The sequence below is a fragment of the Hyperolius riggenbachi genome, chromosome 6 (genome assembly GCF_040937935.1).
Source record: "Hyperolius riggenbachi isolate aHypRig1 chromosome 6, aHypRig1.pri, whole genome shotgun sequence".
Classification (NCBI taxonomy): Eukaryota; Metazoa; Chordata; class Amphibia; order Anura; family Hyperoliidae; genus Hyperolius; species Hyperolius riggenbachi.
In genome coordinates, this window is record NC_090651.1 from 177435026 (window position 1) to 177458859 (window position 23834).

General features: G+C 52.3%; 4 pseudogenes; all 4 read right to left on the reverse strand.

The window, feature by feature from the left end:
• Positions 1-2452: 2452 nt before the first annotated feature.
• On the reverse strand, positions 2453-2624 carry LOC137523216 (U2 spliceosomal RNA; annotated as a pseudogene).
• A 617-nt stretch (positions 2625-3241) lies between these two features.
• Positions 3242-3377, reverse strand: LOC137523222 (U2 spliceosomal RNA; annotated as a pseudogene).
• A 17761-nt stretch (positions 3378-21138) lies between these two features.
• On the reverse strand, positions 21139-21292 carry LOC137523228 (U2 spliceosomal RNA; annotated as a pseudogene).
• A 606-nt stretch (positions 21293-21898) lies between these two features.
• LOC137523207 (U2 spliceosomal RNA) lies at positions 21899-22030 on the reverse strand (annotated as a pseudogene).
• Positions 22031-23834: the final 1804 nt, after the last annotated feature.

The following is a 23834-nucleotide window of genomic DNA, read 5'->3' on the forward strand; positions in this document are numbered from 1 at the left end:
ATGTCCTGTGACATGCTGCCCACTGTGTTTGTTTTCTGGTGAAATGTGGCCCACTGCGTTTGTTTTCTGGTGAAATGCTGCCCGCTGCGTTTGATTTCTGGTGAAATGTGGCCCACTGCGTTTGTTTTCTGGTGAAATGCTGCCTGCTGCGTTTGTTTTCTAGTGAAATGCTGCCCGCTGTGTTTATTTTCTGGTGAAATGTGGCCCGCTGCGTTTGTTTTCTGGTGAAATGTGGCCCACTGCGTTTGTTTTCTGGTGAAATGCTGCCCGCTGCGTTTGTTTTCTGGTGAAATGTGGCCCACTGCGTTTGTTTGCTGGTGAAATGCTACCCTCTGCGTTTGCTTTCTGGTGAAATGTGGCCCACTGCGTTTGTTTTCTGGTGAAATGCTGCCCGCTGCGTTTGTTTGCTGGTGAAATGCTACCCTCTGCATTTGTTTTCTGGTGAAATGTGGCCCACTGCGTTTGTTTTCTGGTGAAATGTGGCCCACTGCATTTGTTTTCTGGTGAAATGTGGCCCACTGCGTTTTTTTTCTGGTGAAATGTGGCCCACTGCGTTTGTTTTCTGGTGAAATGTGGCCCACTGCGTTTGTTTTCTGGTGAAATGCGGCCCACTACGTTTGTTTGCTGGTGAAATGCTACCCTCTGCGTTTGTTTTCTGGTGAAATGCTACCCTCTGCGTTTGTTTTCTGGTGAAATGTGGCACACTGCATTTGTTTGCTGGTGAAATGTGGCCCACTGTTTGTTTTCTAGTGAAATGCTGCCCGCTGTTTGTTTTCTGGTGAAATGCTGCCCACTGCGTTTATTTTCTGGTGCAATGTGGCCCACTGCATTTATTTTCTGGTGCAATTTGGCCCACATTGCATTATTTTTTGCTGAAATGTTGCACACATTGCGTTTATTTTCTGGTGTCTTAGGTAACTTGCTGCATTTATTATTAAGGGCTCATTCACACTATAGAACGTATGCACGAATGCGATTTTATGCATGCACTGCCAACGCACAGTGATCGCACGGAATGCGCATTGTGGTGCGCTAAAGCGTGGACGTCGGCAGCTGTACCCATCAGGGAAACATATGTGTTGTGCGTTAAAATGTTCCCAGATGCGTTACAACGTAACGCATGGGAACGCACACCTGTAGTGTGAATGGTAACATGGAAGTCTATTGACTTTCATGTTACCATATGAACCTTACATTATGTGCGTTGCGTCAAAACTGACAGTGCAGCAAATAGTGTGAATGAGCCCTTAATGGTCATAGTTGGCTATATTTGCTGCTTTGGAGTTACGGCGGGTATAAATAGCATCATAGTTTCTGCACACCCATGATGCGAATCCTCGTTTCACCACATCATGGCGGAAAACACTGCTTTCTTATGCCTCGCTGTTACATCATTATGTTAGCTCCGCCCATACAATACCATGGCCACGCCCATTTTTCGGTGCGGCGCGACCACCCCCCAGTGGCACTCGGAGATAAAAAAGTCGATGTTAGGTCGCAGTTTGGGCACTCGGCCTCTGAAAGGTTAGCCATCACTGACCTAGGCTGACTCGTACCAGTAGTCTGAGCAGGAGCCGCCATGGACGCAAGTGCACCCGGTTTGGAGACAGGACCCAGGCAGGGGCGTAGCAATAGGGGTTGCAGAGGTAGCCACCGCATCGGGGCCCTTGTGCCAGAGGGGCCCCGAAGGGCCCTCCCTCAACTACAGTATTAGCTCTCTATTAGTCATGTGCTCATAATAATCTCTTCTATAGATACTTTGAATAGTGGTAATTAACAACAAACTGTTCCCCATCCCCTTCTTGCACCTCAGACACTGTAGTTGCCATTGGCAAGTTTTGGTGTGCCGTATGAATTGTTATGTATAGAGTGCTTGGGGGGCCCCAATGTAAAACTTGCATCGGGGCCCACAGCTCCTTAGCTATGCCACTGGTCACCCCAGGGCAGGAAAATCAAAGCCCACCCTGGTCACGCTCTCCAATTCTGGCAACCCCTGCTCAGCACCAGCACCATCAGCCCTGGAAGCATCAATAATAGGTTTGGAAACCACTGTAGGCGCAGGAGGAGGAGCCTCATATTTAGGGGCATTTGGCCCTCGGCCAAAAATAGATTCTAGGTGTTCCATTTCACCACCAAAAGAATACCATTTTACTAACCGAACCGAAGTCCCCTGGGGACAAGTCCCCGGTGCCAGCAAGCTGGCCCCGACCTTGCAGCCGGAGTGATAAAAATTCCGCACTCTCCCTAGCCAAAAGGCTGGGGAGCTGCGTTAGTCGGCTATGCATATGGGCAGTACAGACCAAAGCACCCTACTTCCGCCTGGGATCTGCCACATCCCAGGTTTTTTCAGGTGCACCTGGAGCACCACTTCCAGGGGCAGTACGCCTAAGCAAAGCCCTCAGCCCTTCAGCTTCGATCATGGTAGATCCATTCAATCAGCTCCAGAGAATTATGAACCAGGACGGACACCTTTACTAGAGGATCAGAGGTTCCCATCCCCCCTGCTCAACTCATTCAAGGTTCCTTCCCCCGGGTGACCAGGCCGGGGTTCCCAGTAACATGCCTCCCAAAAACCTCAAGAACAGATACTACACTTGATCTTAGCCAAAAGGCCGAGAAGCGACTACAACCATTACTATTTTTTTTTAAGCTTTCTTGGCTCCTGTTGCATGCAACAGGAGTCCCGGGTAAGCAAGGCTATTAGCTCCATGCACAGAAAAAGTGTGAGTGCCCTAAAGCACCCCCCAAAACGTGCATGAGTAGCCACGGGCCCCACAATGCAGCAGGGCCCTTCCGGTTGTTCCCCAAAAGGGAACTTTCCCCCTTTGCCTTCGGCTCAGGGGGTGGCATCCTCCAACACCCGAGGGTTTGGAGGATCCTGGGGTCCTCCGAGGAGGACCTCATCTGTGCCCAGTGGTTACCCAAAGGGCCTGGCCATGTGGCAACCGTGTCCACATGGACCGGGTGGCTCCCCGAGAGGGAGCCGGGTGGGAACCTAAGTCCCCAGTGCCAGCAAGCTGGCCCCAACCTTGCGGCCGGAGTGATAAAAGTTCCGCACTCTCCCTAGCCAAAAGGCCGGGGAGCTGCGTTAGTTGGCTATGCATATGGGCAGTACAGACCAAAGCACCCTACTTCTGCCTGAGATCTGCCACATCTCAGGTTTTTTCAGGTGCACCTGGAGCGCCATTTCCAGGGGCAGTACACCTAAGCAAAGCCCTCAGCCATTCCGCTTTGACCATGGTATAGATCCATTCAATCAGCCCCTAGGAATTATAACCAGGAAGGACACCCTGCCACAGTGCCATCCCTCCAGGTACCCCCAAAAACCTCAAGAACAGATACTACATTTGATCTTAGCCAAAAGGCCAAGAAGCTATTTTTTTTTTTTAGCTTTCTTGGCTCCTGTTGCATGCAACAGGAGTCCCGGGTAAGCAAGGCTATTAGCCCCGTGCACGGAAAAAGCGTGAGTGCCCTAAAGCACCCCCACAAAACGTGCACGAGTAGCCACAGGCCCCACCATACAGCAGGGCCCTTCCGGTGTTCCCCGAAGGGAACTTATCCCCCTTTGCCATCGGCGCAGGGGGTACTAAGCATCCTCCAACCCGAGAGTCGGAGGACACTGGCGGCATCCTCCAACACCCGAAGGGCTGGAGGACCCTGGACTGCCCTGTGGTTGCCCACAGGGCCCGGGCCACGTGGCCATCCACATGGTCCATGGCTCCCCCGAGAGGGAGACAGGTGGGAACCGAAGTCCCCTGGGGACAAGTCCCTAGTGCCAGCAAGCTGGCCCCGACCTTGCGGCCGGAGTGATAAAAATTCCGCACTCTCCCTAGCCAAAAGGCCGGGGAGCTGCGTTAGTTGGCTATGCATATGGGCAGTACAGACCAAAGCACCCTACTTCTGCCTGAGATCTGCCACATCTCAGGTTTTTTCAGGTGCACCTGGAGCGCCACTTCCAGGGGCAGTACGCCTAAGCAAAGCCCTCAGCCATTCAGCCTCGACCATGGTATAGATCCATTCAATCAGCCCCTGGGAATTACGATCAGGAAGGACACCCTGCCACAGTGCCATCCCTCCAGGTCCCCCCAAAAACCTCAAGAACAGATACTCAGTGGTGCTCAACAGAGCTCGAATATTCGAGTAGCTCGAATATTCGAGCTCTTTTTCAGCTATTCGAGCTCGGTATTCGAGCTCCGAATAGCTGCAGGTATTCGACTGGGCTATTCGAGTAACCTCGAATAGCCCATTCACTATTCGAGCAAACAGCGCTATTCGAGCTCGAATACCGAGCTCGAATAGCGTCATAGCCCAGAGATTGATGTCCTTAGAGCCAATCAGAGGGCTCCCAGGCCCTCTGACTGCAGCCAATCACAGAGGGGGACCCTGACCAGCCCCTACCCTATAAATAGCGGCCGCCATGTTAGGTTTTTCCGTCCTTGCCTGACTTAGTACAGAGAGAGATCTGCTCCTTTGTGCTTTGGCTTAGCAAGAGCTTTATTGTGGTCAATCACCTAGCGTTTTTGCTCACATACACCTCCTATATACACCTATATTGTTGTTAGTTAGATAGACATTGTATTTTAGTTAGTAGCTTGTGTGTTACATAGAGACAGGCAGCTGCTGCAGGCAAGCTTACAGCTTTAGGCCTCAGGGCCTTGCCTGTGTGGGCAGCTGTCCTCCTGTCCTCTGTTACTTTATTTCTCATCTTATCTATACCAGTGTTTCTGCTGTCCTTTACTACTGAGTGATTGTATTTTGTAGTTGTTATTATACTGTAACTGTACTAGGACACTCACTGTCACTGTTTGTTCATAGCTCCTGCGTGTGTGCGTGCACAGTACACACTCTATTTCCTTCTGATTACTAGTGATTATTGTAATTTCTAGTTGTACTTACTGTTACTACTTACTACTAGGGACACTCAGTCACTGTTCATAGGCTAGCTCCTGCGTGTGTGTGTGCGTGCATTGTCTGTAGTGTACACACACTCTATTTCCTTCTGATTACTAGTGATTATTGTAATTTCTAGTTGTACTTACTGTTACTACTACTTACTACTAGGGACACTCAGTCACTGTTCATAGGCTAGCTCCTGCGTGTGTGTGCGTGCACTGTCTGTAGTGTACACACACTCTATTTCCTTCTGATTACTAGTGATTATTGTAATTTCTAGTTGTACTTACTGTTACTACTTACTACTAGGGACACTCAGTCACTGTTCATAGGCTAGCTCCTGCGTGTGTGTGTGCGTGCAGCAGTGGCGTAGCAATGGGGATAGCCGCTATAGCGTTGCTACGGGGCCCCGCGGCAGCGCTACGTTACAGGGGGCCCGCAGCTGCCCGAGAGGAATTTTTTTTTTTGTATATTATTTTTTTTTGTTTACTTTTTGTTTGGGGCCCCCCTCCCTCACCTCAGTGCCCCCCCTCCCTCCTTTTATCAGCGGCGGGAGGTGAGTCATATACAGAAGGCTCCGGCGGGGGTAAGCAGCCACTAGAGGTTCAGCTGCCTCCGGGCTACGGTGTCCACACTGTATTGCTGCTCGCACCGCTTCCTGGTTTTATTGCGAGCAGCAATACAGTGGGGACACAGTAGCCTGGAGGCAGCTGAACCTCTAGTGGCGGATTACTCCGACGGAGCCTTCTGTATATGACTCACCTCCCGCCGCTGATAAAAGGAGGGGGGACCCCAGGTGAGGCAGCTACCTCCCCTCCCGCCCGGCTACCTAACTGCCCACTACCTAACTGCCCACCCTCCCACCCGGCTACCTAACTGCCCACCCTCCCACCCGGCTACCTAACTGCACACCCTCCCACCCGGCTACCTAACTGCCCACCCTCCCACCCGGCTACCTAACTGCCCACTCTCCCACCCGGCTACCTAACTGCCCACTACCTAACTGCCTACCCTCCCACCCGGCTACCTAACTGAGGGCTACCTAACTGCTCACCCACCCACCCGGCTACCTAACTGCCCACCCACCCACCCGGCCACCCACCCGGCTACCTAACTGAAAGGCTACCTAACTGCCCACTCACCCACCCGGCTACCTAACTGCCCACTCTCCCACCCGGCTACCTAACTGCCCACTACCTAACTGCCCACCCTCCCACCCGGCTACCTAACTGAGGGCTACCTAACTGAAGGCTACCTAACTGCCCACTCTCCCACCCGGCTACCTAACTGCCCACCCTCCCACCCGGCTACCTAACTGCTCACCCTCCCACCTGGCTACCTAACTGCCCACCCAGCTACCTAACTGAGGGCTACCTAACTGCCCACCCGGCTACCTAACTGCCCACTCTCCCACCCGGCCACCTAACTGCCCACTACCTAACTGCCCACCCTCCCACCCGGCTACCTAACTGCCCACCCTCCCACCCGGCTACCTAACTGCTCACCCTCCCACCCGGCTACCTAACTGCTCACCCTCCCACCTGGCTACCTAACTGCCCACCCTGCCACCCGGCTACCTAACTGAGGGCTACCTAACTGCCCACTCTCCCACCCTCCCACCCGGCTACCTAACTGCCCACCCTCCCACCCGGCTACCTAACTGCCCACCCTCCCACCCGGCTACCTAACTGCTCACCCTCCCACCTGGCTACCTAACTGCCCACCCTCCCACCCGGCTACCTAACTGCCCACCCTCCCACCCGGCTACCTAATAACTGAGGGCTACCTAACTGCCCACTCTCCCACCCGGCTACCTAACTGCCCACTACCTAACTGCCCACCCTCCCACCCGGCTACCTAACTGCTCGCCCTCCCACCTGGCTACCTAACTGCCCACCCTGCCACCTGGCTACCTAACTGCCCACCCGGCTACCTAACTGCCCACCTGGCTACCTAACTGCCCACCCTCCCACCTGGATATCTAACTGCCCACCCGGCTACCTAACTGCCCAAGCAGCTACCTAGCTGCCCACCCTGCCACCCAGCTACCTATCTGCCTACCCTGCCACCCAGCTACCTAACTGCCCACCCGGCTACCTAACTGCCCACCCTGCCACCCGGCTACCTAACTTCCCACCCGGCTACCTAACTGCCCACCTTTCTACCTAACTTCCCACCCGGCTACCTAACTGCCCACCTTTCTACCTAACTTCCCACCCTCCCACCCGGCTACCTAACTGCCCACTACCTAACTGCCCACCCTCCCACCCGGCTACCTAACTGCTCGCCCTCCCACCTGGCTACCTAACTGCCCACCCTGCCACCTGGCTACCTAACTGCCCACCCGGCTACCTAACTGCCCACCTGGCTACCTAACTGCCCACCCTCCCACCTGGATATCTAACTGCCCACCCGGCTACCTAACTGCCCAAGCAGCTACCTAGCTGCCCACCCTGCCACCCAGCTACCTATCTGCCTACCCTGCCACCCAGCTACCTAACTGCCCACCCGGCTACCTAACTGCCCACCCTGCCACCCGGCTACCTAACTTCCCACCCGGCTACCTAACTGCCCACCTTTCTACCTAACTTCCCACCCGGCTACCTAACTGCCCACCTTTCTACCTAACTTCCCACCCGGCTACCTAACTGCCCACCCGTCTACCTATCTACCTACCCTCCCACTCGTCTACCTATCTCCCTACCCTCCCACCCAGCTACCTAACTGCCTACCCAGTGCATTGCCTGCACCGCAAATAGTGTGCCAGCCTGCCCAACCACCCTCCCTCCAGGTAATTAATGTTAGCCCACTATAGACCTAACTACATATACTGCATTTTGTGGGCTACCTAACTGCTCACCCACCCACCCGGCTACCTAACTGCCCACCCACCCACCCGGCCACCCACCCGGCTACCTAACTGAAAGGCTACCTAACTGCCCACTCACCCACCCGGCTACCTAACTGCCCACTACCTAACTGCCCACCCTCCCACCCGGCTACCTAACTGAGGGCTACCTAACTGAAGGCTACCTAACTGCCCACTCTCCCACCCGGCTACCTAACTGCCCACCCTCCCACCCGGCTACCTAACTGCTCACCCTCCCACCTGGCTACCTAACTGCCCACCCAGCTACCTAACTGAGGGCTACCTAACTGCCCACCCGGCTACCTAACTGCCCACTCTCCCACCCGGCCACCTAACTGCCCACTACCTAACTGCCCACCCTCCCACCCGGCTACCTAACTGCCCACCCTCCCACCCGGCTACCTAACTGCTCACCCTCCCACCCGGCTACCTAACTGCTCACCCTCCCACCTGGCTACCTAACTGCCCACCCTGCCACCCGGCTACCTAACTGAGGGCTACCTAACTGCCCACTCTCCCACCCTCCCACCCGGCTACCTAACTGCCCACCCTCCCACCCGGCTACCTAACTGCCCACCCTCCCACCCGGCTACCTAACTGCTCACCCTCCCACCTGGCTACCTAACTGCCCACCCTCCCACCCGGCTACCTAACTGCCCACCCTCCCACCCGGCTACCTAATAACTGAGGGCTACCTAACTGCCCACTCTCCCACCCGGCTACCTAACTGCCCACTACCTAACTGCCCACCCTCCCACCCGGCTACCTAACTGCTCGCCCTCCCACCTGGCTACCTAACTGCCCACCCTGCCACCTGGCTACCTAACTGCCCACCCGGCTACCTAACTGCCCACCTGGCTACCTAACTGCCCACCCTCCCACCTGGATATCTAACTGCCCACCCGGCTACCTAACTGCCCAAGCAGCTACCTAGCTGCCCACCCTGCCACCCAGCTACCTATCTGCCTACCCTGCCACCCAGCTACCTAACTGCCCACCCGGCTACCTAACTGCCCACCCTGCCACCCGGCTACCTAACTTCCCACCCGGCTACCTAACTGCCCACCTTTCTACCTAACTTCCCACCCGGCTACCTAACTGCCCACCTTTCTACCTAACTTCCCACCCTCCCACCCGGCTACCTAACTGCCCACTACCTAACTGCCCACCCTCCCACCCGGCTACCTAACTGCTCGCCCTCCCACCTGGCTACCTAACTGCCCACCCTGCCACCTGGCTACCTAACTGCCCACCCGGCTACCTAACTGCCCACCTGGCTACCTAACTGCCCACCCTCCCACCTGGATATCTAACTGCCCACCCGGCTACCTAACTGCCCAAGCAGCTACCTAGCTGCCCACCCTGCCACCCAGCTACCTATCTGCCTACCCTGCCACCCAGCTACCTAACTGCCCACCCGGCTACCTAACTGCCCACCCTGCCACCCGGCTACCTAACTTCCCACCCGGCTACCTAACTGCCCACCTTTCTACCTAACTTCCCACCCGGCTACCTAACTGCCCACCTTTCTACCTAACTTCCCACCCGGCTACCTAACTGCCCACCCGTCTACCTATCTACCTACCCTCCCACTCGTCTACCTATCTCCCTACCCTCCCACCCAGCTACCTAACTGCCTACCCAGTGCATTGCCTGCACCGCAAATAGTGTGCCAGCCTGCCCAACCACCCTCCCTCCAGGTAATTAATGTTAGCCCACTATAGACCTAACTACATATACTGCATTTTGTGGGGAAATCTGGCGACAATCTGGTTGCATTTTGTGGGGAAATCTGCTGACAATCTGGTTGCATATTGTGTGGAAATCTGCCGACAATCTGGTTGCATATTGTGTGGAGATCTGCCGACAATCTGGTTGCATATTGTGTGGAAATCTGCCGACAATCTGGTTGCATTTTGTTGGGAAATCTGCCGACAATCTGGTTGCATTTTGTTGGGAAATCTGCCGACAATCTGGTTGCATTTTGTAGGGAAATCTGCCGACAATCTGGTTGCATTTTGTAGGGAAATCTGCCGACAATCTGGTTGCATATTGTAGGGAAATCTGCCGACAATCTGGTTGCATTTTGTGGGGAAATCAGATTGCCCCACAAAATGTTTGGGTGGGAGGTCCGAGGTCCGTGGGGTTGGAAGGGAGGGGGGGGGGCATAATTTTTTTTGCTATGGGGCCCAGTCATTTCTAGCTACGCCCCTGGCGTGCACTGTCTGTAGTGTACACACACTCTATTTCCTTCTGATTACTACTGATTATTGTAATTTCTAGTTGTACTTACTGTTACTACACTTACTACTAGGGACACTCAGTCACTGTTCATAGGCTAGCTCCTGCGTGTGTGTGTGCGTGCACTGTCTGTACAGTACACACACTCTATTTCCTTGTGATTACTACTGATTATTGTATTTCTAGTTGTACTTACTGTTACTACTTACTAGTAGGGACATTCAGTCACTGTTCATAGGCTAGCACCTGCGTGTGTGTGTGTGCGTGCACTCACTGTCTGTAGTGTACACACACTCTATTTCCTTGTGATCACTACTGATTATTGTATTTCTAGTTGTACTTACTGACTGTTACTACTTACTGTACTAGTAGGGACACTCAGTCACTGTTCATAGGCTAGCTCCTGTGTGTGTGTGTGCGTGCACTGTCTGTACAGTACACACACTCTATTTCCTTGTGATTACTACTGATTATTGTATTTCTAGTTGTACTTACTGACTGTTACTACTTACTGTACTAGTAGGGACACTCAGTCACTGTTCATAGGCTAGCTCCTGCGTGTGTGTGTGTGCGTGCACTCACTGTCTGTAGTGTACACACACTCTATTTCCTTGTGATTACTACTGATTATTGTATTTCTAGTTGTACTTACTGACTATTACTACTTAATGTACTAGTAGGGACACTCAGTCACTGTTCATAGGCTAGCTCCTGCGTGTGTGTGTGCGTGCACTCACTGTCTGTAGTGTACACACACTCTATTTCCTTGTGATTACTACTGATTATTGTATTTCTAGTTGTACTTACTGTTACTACACTTACTACTAGGGACACTCAGTCACTGTTCATAGGCTAGCTCCTGCATGTGTGTGTGTGTGTGTGCGTGCACTGTCTGTAGTGTACACATACTCTATTTCCTTCTGATTACTACTGATTATTGTAATTTCTAGTTGTACTTACTGTTACTACACTTACTACTAGGGACACTCAGTCACTGTTCATAGGCTAGCTCCTGCGTGTGTGTGTGCGTGCACTGTCTGTACAGTACACACACTCTATTTCCTTCTGATTACTACTGATTATTGTAATTTCTAGTTGTACTTACTGTTACTACTTACTACTAGGGACACTCAGTCACTGTTCATAGGCTAGCTCCTGCGTGTGTGTGTGCGTGCACTCACTGTCTGTAGTGTACACACACTCTATTTCCTTCTGATTACTACTGATTATTGTAATTTCTAGTTAGTGTACTATTGGAAACACTCACTGTGTTCACTGTTCACACTTACTGATTTACTGATTATTGTATTTTGTATTTGTACTGTACTAATCACTTAGCGATCTAATCACTTAGTGATTAGTGTCACCTCACCCGCCAACCCACTCCATCAAAGTACCCCACTTTTTCACCCGCCCTTTTAAAAAACTTTTGTGTTTACGCCCAAAACATCTAAGATGTCTGGAAGTGGCAGACAGCACGGTTTGGGCAAGGGGAAGGGCAGCAAGGGAATCAGGAGGAGAGGGAGCAGCATTGTGGCAAGCCGCGGCCGCGCTACAATGCACAGTTCCGCAGCAGCTGCGTCAGTGGCTAACATTCCTCCTATAGCCACTGGCCGTGGACGCCTTGGGCGCCGCCCAGCAGGAGCATCTGCAACTCACGCTGCAGAGACACAGCAGCAGCAGCGTGTAGCACCTGCTCCTATTTTCCTCCAGCCGGGTCGGAAACGTCCCATTGAGGAAAAGGATGCATCCACTGTGGTGCAACTGATGACTGAGGATGAGCAGCCCGCCATCAGCTCTGCATCCGAGGCCTCCACCCTCACCACCACCACCACCACCACCCCTGTTCGCAGCAGCCGCCCAGCAGGGCCTGGGGAGGAGGCCAGTTCACCGTCAGTCGCCGACCTGTCACTCAGCAGTCTTTTGACCCCAGGCACCATCAGGGTATTGTCTGCTGTTGTTGGCGATTTTGAGGAGGAGATGCTGATGGGCACTTTGGGGGAGGAGGGATGGACAGCAAGACTGTGGCGACAGTCAAGCAGCCCATCCATGCATCAGGAGAGGAGTTTGGGGGGTCATCATCCCAGCAGGACATGTTTCAGGAGGGGGAGGCTGATGATGACACGGTGACAGACAAAGACTGGGTGCCATCACCTCCAGGGGATGTCATCATCAGCAGCTCTGAGGAGGAGGAGGAGGATGCGCTTGTGGGCCTTGCAAGGAGGCGCATCATTGCAAGCATTGGCAGCAGTAGGCAGGTCCCACAGCCTGCTGGTGTCTCAGGCTCAGCAGCAGCAGCAGCAGCATCTGCCAGTACCACCACCAACCGCACCCAAGCCCCCCCCCCAACCACCACAGGGAGACAGGCAGCAGCGGCTCCAGGCCGTAGGGGGTTGTTTTTGTCACCAATCTGGCAATTTTTCACCATGCCCACAGTGTACAGCAAGTACGCCACTTGCAACCACTGTCAGCGGAAGTTGAGCAGAGGTGCAGACCCCTTAAAGTTCAGCACCAGCTCCCTCATCAACCACCTTGCTGCTAAACATTTCCACCAGCATGAGGAGTTCCAGAGGCTGAAGGCATCTGGTGCTGGCAGTGGCACCACACCCATCACTGCACAGCCTTCAGCAGCAGCAGCAGCAACAGCAGCCACCCGCCCTCCTGCTCCTCCAGCAGCACCAGCAGGAGTGCGGAAACGCACTGCTCCTCCCCCCTCTGCAACTCCTGCCGCCGACACTGAGGCCTGTTCTGGCAGCCAGTCCTCAGTGGCCTCCTCTGCTGTGTCCGCTGATTCCCATGCCAGCAAAAGGCCACGCCAGAGCCTTTTGAGCGAGTCCTTCCAGGGGGTGGTTAGGGCTCTGCCTCCCAGCAGCTGTCGTGTGCGGCAGCTGAACGGCTTGCTGGCACGGGCCATGTGCTCCCAACTCCTGCCGTACACACTCATGCAGGACAGGAGCGACATGCGTGCGCTGCTTGCTTGTGCAGCCCCAGACTGGCAGCTCCCCAGCAGACACTTCTTTGCCCGCAAGGCCATTCCTGCACTGCACCGCTTTGTGATGGCCAATGTGGAGCGAGGGCTGGAGCACGCGGTTGGTGAAAGGGTCCACGTCAACATGGACTCCTGGAGCAGCCGCTTCGGGACAGGCCGCTACCTGTCTTTCACTGTCCACTGGGTCAGCTTGGTGGAAGGGGGTGAGGATGGGAGAGCAGCAGCGGGCACAGCAGCAGCAGCAACACAGTGGGTGGTGCCACCCCGCAGGGTAAGGGGAACTGCAGCAGGTTCCTCCGATCCTCTGCCATCCTCCGGCACACCTGGCCAAACCCCCCGCCTCAGCAGCAGCGTGAAGGCCCGCCACTGCCAAGCGCTGCTGCAGTTGGTCAGCCTTGGGAAGACCAAACTGACGGCAACCCATGTGTTGGCCAAACTCCAGGAGCAGGAGAGGATTTGGCTGACCCCCAGAGGCCTCAGAGTCGGAGAGGTGGTGGCCGACAATGGGGCCAATCTGGTTGCTGCAATTGACAGGGGAAACCTGACCCACATCCCCTGTCTTGCCCACGTGCTGAAGCTGGTGGTGCAGAAGTTCTTGCGCACCTACCAGCGGATGGGCGAACTGCTGGAAACGGCAAGGAACGTTGTGCGTCACTTCTGGCGCTCGGCTGCAGCCTGTGCGAGCCTGGAAGACGTGCAAAAGGCGCTGGAGCTGCCATGCCATCGGCTGATCCTTGACGTTCCAACTCGCTGGAACTCCACCCTGGTGATGTTGGAGCGTCTGGTTGAACAGAAGCACGCTGTCAACCAGTACCTTGCCCTGGCCACTGTTTCCGCCGCTCAGAGAAGGGACAAGACCAGCAACATCCCGTCCATCGTCCCCGATGATGACTGGAGGCACATGCAGCAGGTGTGCTTAGTGCTGGCTCCCTTTCTGCAGGCCACTAATATGGTGAGCAGGGACCATGCTATGGTCTGCGAGTGGGTGCCCCTGGTTTGTCTGCTGAACAGGGCCCTCGATGCTTTGCTGGAACAGGGAGCGGCAGCCTTGGACCAGCAGGAGCGGCATGCAGCTGCACAGTCCACCTCTGAGGGGGAGGAGGAGGAGGACTTGGTGAAGGTCCCTGACCTTGCTGCTGATGAGGGGGATCAGCACAGTGCAGCTGAGTTGGTGCGGGGGTGGAGAGAGGATGAGGCTGAGGAGGGAGAGGAGGAGGATGAGGACAGCACTGCCGTCGATGTGCCAGCACACGTGGCCCGCCTCTTCCCAATGGCAGCGCACATGCTGACGTGCCTGCGCAGGGACCCCAGGGTGATCCAGATGAAGCAGAGGGAGGATATCTGGATCAGCATGATGTTGGACCCATGCCTCAAGGGGAAGTTGAGCCAGTTCCTGCCGCCTGCAGGAGGAGACCCAGCGCAACAAATAAAGAGCTTGCAGCAGGCCCTTGTTGAGCGCTTGGAGGAAGCCTTCCCCCAGCCTTCCACCCCCACTGTCCAGCAGCCAGCACAGAGACAGCAGCAGGTGCCTGCATCCAGCAGCAAGCGCCCCACAGACCTGCTGTCTCTCAGCAACGAGCTCTACAGGACTGTAGAGGCTCCGGCAGCAGTGACTAGAGAGAAGGTGCATGCAGCAGCATCCTCCTCCGGTCACAGCCAGCGCCTGACCCGCATGGTGGCTGACTACATGGGGTCCTACAGCGGGCTTGACAGCGATGCCCCTGTTGATCACATGGAGTATTGGGTCAAGCGCCTGGAGATCTGGAGCGAGCTGGCGCAGTACGCCCTGGAAGTGCTGTCCTGTCCCCCTTGCAGCGTGCTGTCTGAGCGCTGCTTCAGTGCAGCTGGTGGCGTGGTCACCGAGAAACGCTCACGTCTGTCTCACAAGTCTGTGGACAGACTGACGTTTCTCAAGATGAACCAGGCGTGGGTGGAAGGCGAGTTCCTGGCCCCTGTTGTCGGCGAGAGGGGGACATGAACTGGCTACCGGAAGAACCATCGTTAATGTGCCTTACCACCCTTTACCACCTCCTGGCTCCTGCTCACTAAGCCAGCCTGGTTCACTTTGACTATTACGTCGCCTGCAGCCACACATTTTACACCTACAGTGGGCTGCTGTGTACTGCCCTTCTGCTGTCTGTCTGTGTTTCCCACTGCCAGGGTACACAGATTTACCTTCTGCTGCCACTCTGCCACCAGCTATTATGTCAAACAATAGCTATATCTGTCTGTGTAATTTGCTGTAAAAAAAAAAAAAAATAAACCATAAAAAAAAAAAAAGGTTTAATTTTTCTGAGGTGCCCGGGTTGAAAACTGTGTTGTCCCAGTTGTGTATTGGACACGATGTGGGCTTCACGACCGCTGTCTGGGACCTCCTGTTGTGTTTATTTACGCCCTGGTATCACCGCTAGGTACCAGGGCTATTATGTCACGCTGCCTGCCTGCTGCCACACTCACACTACTCCTCCATTCCTCCTGCTGCTGCTGCTGTCTGTCTGTGTTTCCCACTGCCAGGGTACACAGAATTACCTTCTGCTGCCACTCTGCCACCAGCTATTACGTCAAACAATAGCTGCTCACATTCCTCCTCCATTCCTCCTGCTGCTGCTGCTGTCTGTCTGTGTTTCCCACTGCCAGGGTACACAGAATTACCTTCTGCCACCACTCTGCCACCAGCTATTACGTCAAACAATAGCTGCCCCTGCTGCCTGTATTTACCTTTTAAAAAAAAAAAAAAAAAAAAAGGTTTAATTTTTCTGAGGTGCCCGGGTTGAAAACTGTGATGTCCCAGTTGTGTATTGGACACGATGTGGGCTTCACGACCGCTGTCTGGGACCTCCTGTTGTGTTTATTTACGCCCTGGTATCACCGCTAGGTACCAGGGCTATTATGTCACGCTGCCTGCCTGCTGCCACACTCACACTACTCCTCCATTCCTCCTGCTGCTGCTGCTGTCTGTCTGTGTTTCCCACTGCCAGGGTACACAGAATTACCTTCTGCTGCCACTCTGCCACCAGCTATTACGTCAAACAATAGCTATATCTGTGTAATCTGTTGTAAAAACAAAACAAAAAAAACATTAAAAAAAAAAAGTTTAATTTTTCTGAGGTGCCCGGGTTGAAAACTGTGTTGTCCCAGTTGTGTATTGGACACGATGTGGGCTGCACGACCGCTGTCTGGGACCTCCTGCCTGCTGTGTTTATTTACAGCCCTGGTATCACCGCTAGGTACCAGGGCTATTATGTCTCGCTGCCTGCCTCATTGACTGCCTGCTGCCACACACTCATCCTCCTCCTCCTGCTGCTGAATTTACCTCCTGCTGTCTGTGTGTTTCCACTGCCAGGGAGCACATACAATGGCGCTTCCAACATGCGTGCGCCACCAGCTATTTGTTACGCTCAAAAATAGCTGCATTTCTTTAAAAAAACAAAAAAAAATATATATACTTTTTATTAATACTGTGTGATATTATTTTTAGAGGTGTCCGGGTTGAAAACTGTGTTGTCCCAGTTGTGTATTGGACATGATGTGAGCTTCATGACCGCTGTCTGGAACCTCATGCTATGTTACGGCCTGGTACCACCGCTAGGTACCACACAGCCTATTATGTCTCGCTGCCTGCCTCACTGACTGCCTGCTGCCACACAATCATCCTCCTCCTCCTGCTGCTGCTGCTGAATTTACCTCCTGCTGTCTGTGTGTTTACACTGCCAGGGAGCACATACAATGGCGCTTCCAACATGCGTGTGCCACCAGCTATTTATTACGCTCAAAAATAGCTGCATTTCTTTAAAAAAATATATAAAAGAGAAATAAGTGAAGAAGAAGAAGACGATATAGAAGAAGAAGATATAGAAAAAGAAGAAGGAGAAGAAGAAGAAGAAGAAGAAGAAGAAGAAGGAGAAGAAGAAGAAGAAGAAGAAGAAGAAGAAGAAGAAGATATAGAACAAGACGAAATAGAAAAATAATAATAAGAAGAAGATATAGAAAAAGAAGATATAGAAAAAGAAGATATAGAAGAAGAAGATGAAGAAGAAGAAGATGAAGAAGAAGATGAAGATGATGAAGAAGAAGAAGATGAAGAAGAAGAAAAAGAAGAAGAAAAAGAAGAAGATGAAGAAGAAGATGAAGAAGAAGATAAAGAAGATATAGAAGAAGAAGAAGATATAGAAGAAGAAGATGAAGAAGAAGATATAGAAGATAAAGAAGAAGAAGTATATACAGTACTGAACAAAATTTTGGACACAACTTCTCTTTCCACCTTTTTTTTTTTTAAAGGAATCCCCACATAATCACTTGCTGTTGTTACTTGTAGTGTTGTCCGGATCATGAACGATTCGGATCTTTGATCCGAATCTATTTTGTGAGTCGAATCATCCGAATCATCAAAATGAGTGATTCGGATCGCAAAAGGGGCAGGGCCAGGAGCGACACGCCCCCTCTCAGCGGGCAGCGGGGTCCTCCTGGAAGCAGAGCAGAGATGGATCGCTCTGTTGGAGGGGACTGAGGGGAGGCAGCCTTGCAGGGACAGGTAGAGGGGACATGATGCTTTGCTGGAACAGGGAGCGGCAGCCTTGGACCAGCAGGAGCAGCATGCAGCTGCACAGTCCACCTCTGAGGGGGAGGAGGAGGAGGACTTGGTGAAGGTCCCTGACCTTGCTGCTGATGAGGGGGATCAGCACAGTGCAGCTGAGTTGGTGCGGGGGTGGAGAGAGGATGAGGCTGAGGAGGGAGAGGAGGAGGATGAGGACAGCACTGCCGTCGATGTGCCAGCACACGTGGCCCGCCTCTTCCCAATGGCAGCGCACATGCTGACGTGCCTGCGCAGGGACCCCAGGGTGATCCAGATGAAGCAGAGGGAGGATATCTGGATCAGCATGATGTTGGACCCATGCCTCAAGGGGAAGTTGAGCCAGTTCCTGCCGCCTGCAGGAGGAGACCCAGCGCAACAAATAAAGAGCTTGCAGCAGGCCCTTGTTGAGCGCTTGGAGGAAGCCTTCCCCCAGCCTTCCACCCCCACTGTCCAGCAGCCAGCACAGAGACAGCAGCAGGTGCCTGCATCCAGCAGCAAGCGCCCCACAGACCTGCTGTCTCTCAGCAACGAGCTCTACAGGACTGTAGAGGCTCCGGCAGCAGTGACTAGAGAGAAGGTGCATGCAGCAGCATCCTCCTCCGGTCACAGCCAGCGCCTGACCCGCATGGTGGCTGACTACATGGGGTCCTACAGCGGGCTTGACAGCGATGCCCCTGTTGATCACATGGAGTATTGGGTCAAGCGCCTGGAGATCTGGAGCGAGCTGGCGCAGTACGCCCTGGAAGTGCTGTCCTGTCCCCCTTGCAGCGTGCTGTCCGAGCGCTGCTTCAGTGCAGCTGGTGGCGTGGTCACCGAGAAACGCTCACGTCTGTCTCACAAGTCTGTGGACAGACTGACGTTTCTCAAGATGAACCAGGTGTGGGTGGAAGGCGAGTTCCTGGCCCCTGTTGTCGGCGAGAGGGGGACATGAACTGGCTACCGGAAGAACCATCGTTAATGTGCCTTACCACCCTTTACCACCTCCTGGCTCCTGCTCACTAAGCCAGCCTGGTTCACTTTGACTATTACGTCGCCTGCAGCCACACATTTTACACCTACAGTGGGCTGCTGTGTACTGCCCTTCTGCTGTCTGTCTGTGTTTCCCACTGCCAGGGTACACAGATTTACCTTCTGCTGCCACTCTGCCACCAGCTATTATGTCAAACAATAGCTATATCTGTCTGTGTAATTTGCTGTAAAAAAAAAAAAATAAACCATAAAAAAAAAAAAAGGTTTAATTTTTCTGAGGTGCCCGGGTTGAAAACTGTGTTGTCCCAGTTGTGTATTGGACACGATGTGGGCTTCACGACCTCGATTCCTCCTGCTGCTGCTGCTGTCTGTCTGTGTTTCCCACTGCCAGGGTACACAGAATTACCTTCTGCTGCCACTCTGCCACCAGCTATTACGTCAAACAATAGCTATATCTGTGTAATCTGTTGTAAAAACAAAACAGAAAAACCATTAAAAAAAAAAAGTTTAATTTTTCTGAGGTGCCCGGGTTGAAAACTGTGTTGTCCCAGTTGTGTATTGGACACGATGTGGGCTGCACGACCGCTGTCTGGGACCTCCTGCCTGCTGTGTTTATTTACAGCCCTGGTATCACCGCTAGGTACCAGGGCTATTATGTCTCGCTGCCTGCCTCATTGACTGCCTGCTGCCACACACTCATCCTCCTCCTCCTGCTGCTGAATTTACCTCCTGCTGTCTGTGTGTTTCCACTGCCAGGGAGCACATACAATGGCGCTTCCAACATGCGTGCGCCACCAGCTATTTGTTACGCTCAAAAATAGCTGCATTTCTTTAAAAAAACAAAAAAAAATATATATACTTTTTATTAATACTGTGTGATATTATTTTTAGAGGTGTCCGGGTTGAAAACTGTGTTGTCCCAGTTGTGTATTGGACATGATGTGAGCTTCATGACCGCTGTCTGGAACCTCATGCTATGTTACGGCCTGGTACCACCGCTAGGTACCACACAGCCTATTATGTCTCGCTGCCTGCCTCACTGACTGCCTGCTGCCACACAATCATCCTCCTCCTCCTGCTGCTGCTGCTGAATTTACCTCCTGCTGTCTGTGTGTTTACACTGCCAGGGAGCACATACAATGGCGCTTCCAACATGCGTGTGCCACCAGCTATTTATTACGCTCAAAAATAGCTGCATTTCTTTAAAAAAATATATAAAAGAGAAATAAGTGAAGAAGAAGAAGACGATATAGAAGAAGAAGATATAGAAAAAGAAGAAGGAGAAGAAGAAGAAGAAGAAGAAGAAGAAGAAGAAGAAGAAGAAGAAGAAGAAGATATAGAACAAGACGAAATAGAAAAATAATAATAATAAGAAGATATAGAAAAAGAAGATATAGAAAAAGAAGATATAGAAGAAGAAGATGAAGAAGAAGAAGATGAAGATGATGAAGAAGAAGAAGAAGATGAAGAAGAAGAAAAAGAAGAAGAAAAAGAAGAAGATGAAGAAGAAGATGAAGAAGAAGATAAAGAAGATATAGAAGAAGAAGAAGATATAGAAGAAGAAGATGAAGAAGAAGATATAGAAGATAAAGAAGAAGAAGTATATACAGTACTGAACAAAATTTTGGACACAACTTCTCTTTCCACCTTTTTTTTTTTTAAAGGAATCCCCACATAATCACTTGCTGTTGTTACTTGTAGTGTTGTCCGGATCATGAACGATTCGGATCTTTGATCCGAATCTATTTTGTGAGTCGAATCATCCGAATCATCAAAATGAGTGATTCGGATCGCAAAAGGGGCAGGGCCAGGAGCGACACGCCCCCTCTCAGCGGGCAGCGGGGTCCTCCTGGAAGCAGAGCAGAGATGGATCGCTCTGTTGGAGGGGACTGAGGGGAGGCAGCCTTGCAGGGACAGGTAGAGGGGACATGGGTGCCACTGCCAGATATGTGTAGAAGAGCACACATACTGGCTGAAATGTGCTTCTCATTACAGGCTGTGTGTTCCGTAGTTGTGCACAGTGAACACATTGGAAGCTTTTGGCTCAGCACAGCTCAGTAACTTTGCAGGCACTGTGATTGCAGGGCAATATGATCCTTCTGCATTGCTCTAAACAGCTGCACTTATCTTCTGGGAATGCTTTCTTTCACTGTGCGACATTTACATTCAAGGTATACAGATGAACATGTAGGTGAAATACATGTAAAGCATATGATTGCAGCGTGTGGGTATTGTGTGCAAACAAACATTTATGCTCTCTGCTTCCCTCCTCCCTTCTCTGTCCACTCCCTGCCCTCTGTCCATCTTCTCCCCTTCTCTATGTGTCCACCCCCCTCCCCTTCTCCTGTCCTGCTGGTCATTTCACCCCCGAATGCTTCCCTTGTAAAATGATCCGAGATTTGGATCAAAGATCCGGATCTTTTCAATGATCCGATTCGAATCATCCGGATCATTGAAAAGATCCGAACTTCCCATCTCTAGTTACTTGGAAAAAAAGATGTTTCTTGGATCATTCACCCTCAAATCAAGTGTTAGAAGCTATTTAAGGCCAATTCGAATAGTCAGCTCGAATAATGAGCTCAAATACCGACTCGAATAGTGAGCTCGAGGTCCGAGGTCAAATCGAATAGTAAAAAATATTCAACTCAAATATTCGACTCGAATTTGAATAATTTACTATTCGAATTCAACCAAACTCGAATTATAAAAAGGGGTATCCGAGCACCACTTGATCTTAGCCAAAAGGCCAAGAAGCTATTTTTTTTTTTAAGCTTTCTTGGCCCCTGTTGCATGCAACAGGAGTCCCGGGTAAGCAAGGCTATTAGCCCCATGCACGGAAAAAGCGTGAGTGCCCTAAAGCACCCCCACAAAACGTGCATGAGTAGCCACGGGCCCCACAATGCAGCAGGGCCCTTCCGGTTGTTCCCCGAAGGGAACCTTCCCCCTTCGCCATCGGCTCAGGGGGTGGCATCCTCCAACACCCGAGGGGTTGGAGGATCCTGGGGTCCTCCGAGGAGGACCCCTACTGCGCCCAGTGGTTACCCAAAGGGCCTGGCCACGTGGCAACCGTGTCCGCATGGTCCGGGTGGCTCCCCCGAGAGGGAGCCGGGTGGGAACCGAAGTCCCCGTGCTAGCAAGCTGGCCCCGACCTTGCGGCCGGAGTGATAAAAATTCCGCACTTCCTAGCCAAAAGGCCGGGGAGCTGCGTTAGTTGGCGATGCATATGGGCAGTACAGACCAAAGCACCCTACTTCCGCCTGAGATCTGCCACATCTCAGGTTTTTTCAGGTGCACCTGGAGCGCCACTTCCAGGGGCAGTACGCCTAAGCAAAGCCCTCAGCCATTCAGCCTCGACCATGGTATAGATCCATTTAATCAACCCCTGGGAATTACAACCAGGAAGGACACCCTGCCACAGTGCCATCCTTCCAGGTCCCCCCAAAAATTTCAAGAACAGATACTACACTTGATCTTAGCCAAAAGGCCAAGAAGCTATTTTTTTTTTTAAGCTTTCTTGGCCCCTGTTGCATGCAACAGAGGTCCCGGGTAAGCAAGGCTATTAGCCCCATGCACGGAAAAAGCGTGAGTGCCCTAAAGCACCCCCACAAAACGTGCACGAGTAGCCACGGGCCCCACAATGCAGCAGGGCCCTTCCGGTTGTTCCCCGAAGGGAACCTTCCCCCTTCGCCATCGGCTCAGGGGGTGGCATCCTCCAACACCCGAGGGGTTGGAGGATCCCGGGGTCCTCCGAGGAGGACCCCAACTGTGCCCAGTGGTTACCCAAAGGGCCTGGCCATGTGGCATCCCACATGGTCCGGGTGGCTCCCCCGAGAGGGAGCCGGGTGGAACCGAAGTCCCCTGGGAACCGAAGTCCCCGGTGCCAGCAAGCTGGCCCCGACCTTGCGGCTGGAGTGATAAAAATTCCGCTCTCTCCCTAGCCAGAAGGCCGGGGAGCTGCGTTAGTTGGCGATGCATATGGGCAGTACAGACCAAAGCACCCTACTTCTGCCTGAGATCTGCCACATCTCAGGTTTTTTCAGGTGCACCTGGAGCACCACTTCCAGGGGCAGTACGCCTAAGCAAAGCCCTCAGCCATTCAGCCTCGACCATGGTATAGATCCATTCAATCAGCCCCTGAGAATTATGAACCAGGACAGACACCTTTACTGGAGGAGCTGAGGGTAGACCAGGACCTCTGCTCAACTCGTTCAAGGCATCCTCCCCGGGAGAGACGAGCCCAGGTTTCCAGTAACATGCCTCCCAAAAACCTCAAGAACAGATATTACACTTCAAAAATCTATTAACCCTTCGCACACTCACATGCAAATGTTCAAACAATTGCATTCACAGATTCACTCATCCAGGCACAACTGTTATCCCTACAGCTAAATTAAAAGCCAGGGTTTTAGTTCACAGAAGAATGCATTCTTATGCTTAATCACCTATACTGCGCAGAAGTACCCAGGTAAACATAGGTGTCCTAACTCTGGCCCTGTAACATGCATAGTGCAGACATGCAAACACATTCATTGCATCAAACCTATCAATGGATTAGGAGCACACATCCTAACTTCCTCTCCTGGGAAAGACAGTGCATCTTACCAATCGCACAAGGGAGCTAATGTTATGTGTCCATGTGCACCATGCGCATACACCAGCATAAGCTGTCTGCATGCTGACAAACATACAGGGGAAGGGGGGAGTGCACCGAATTGGACCCTAGCCACAGGGGTCAATGATAAGAATAAACATACATATATCCAGGCACATCGCTTCTAGTTAGGACATTAAATAAATTATTAGGGAAAGGGAGGTGCTGAAGGGGGTGTGGCTAGAAAACAGCAAAAATCTATTAACCCTTCGCACACTCACATGCAAATGTTCAAACAATTGCATTCACAGATTCACTCATCCAGGCACAACTGTTATCCCTACAGCTAAATTAAAAGCCAGGGTTTTAGTTCACAGAAGAATGCATTCTTATGCTTAATCACCTATACTGCGCAGAAGTACCCAGGTAAACATAGGTGTCCTAACTCTGGCCCTGTAACATGCATAGTGCAGACATGAAAACACATTCATTGCATCAAACCTATCAATGGATTAGGAGCACACATCCTAACTTCCTCTCCTGGGAAAGACAGTGCATCTTACCAATCGCACAAGGGAGCTAATGTTATGTGTCCATGTGCACCATGCGCATACACCAGCATAAGCTGTCTGCATGCTGACAAACATACAGGGGAAGGGGGGAGTGCACCGAATTAGACCCTAGCCACAGGGGTCAATGATAAGAATAA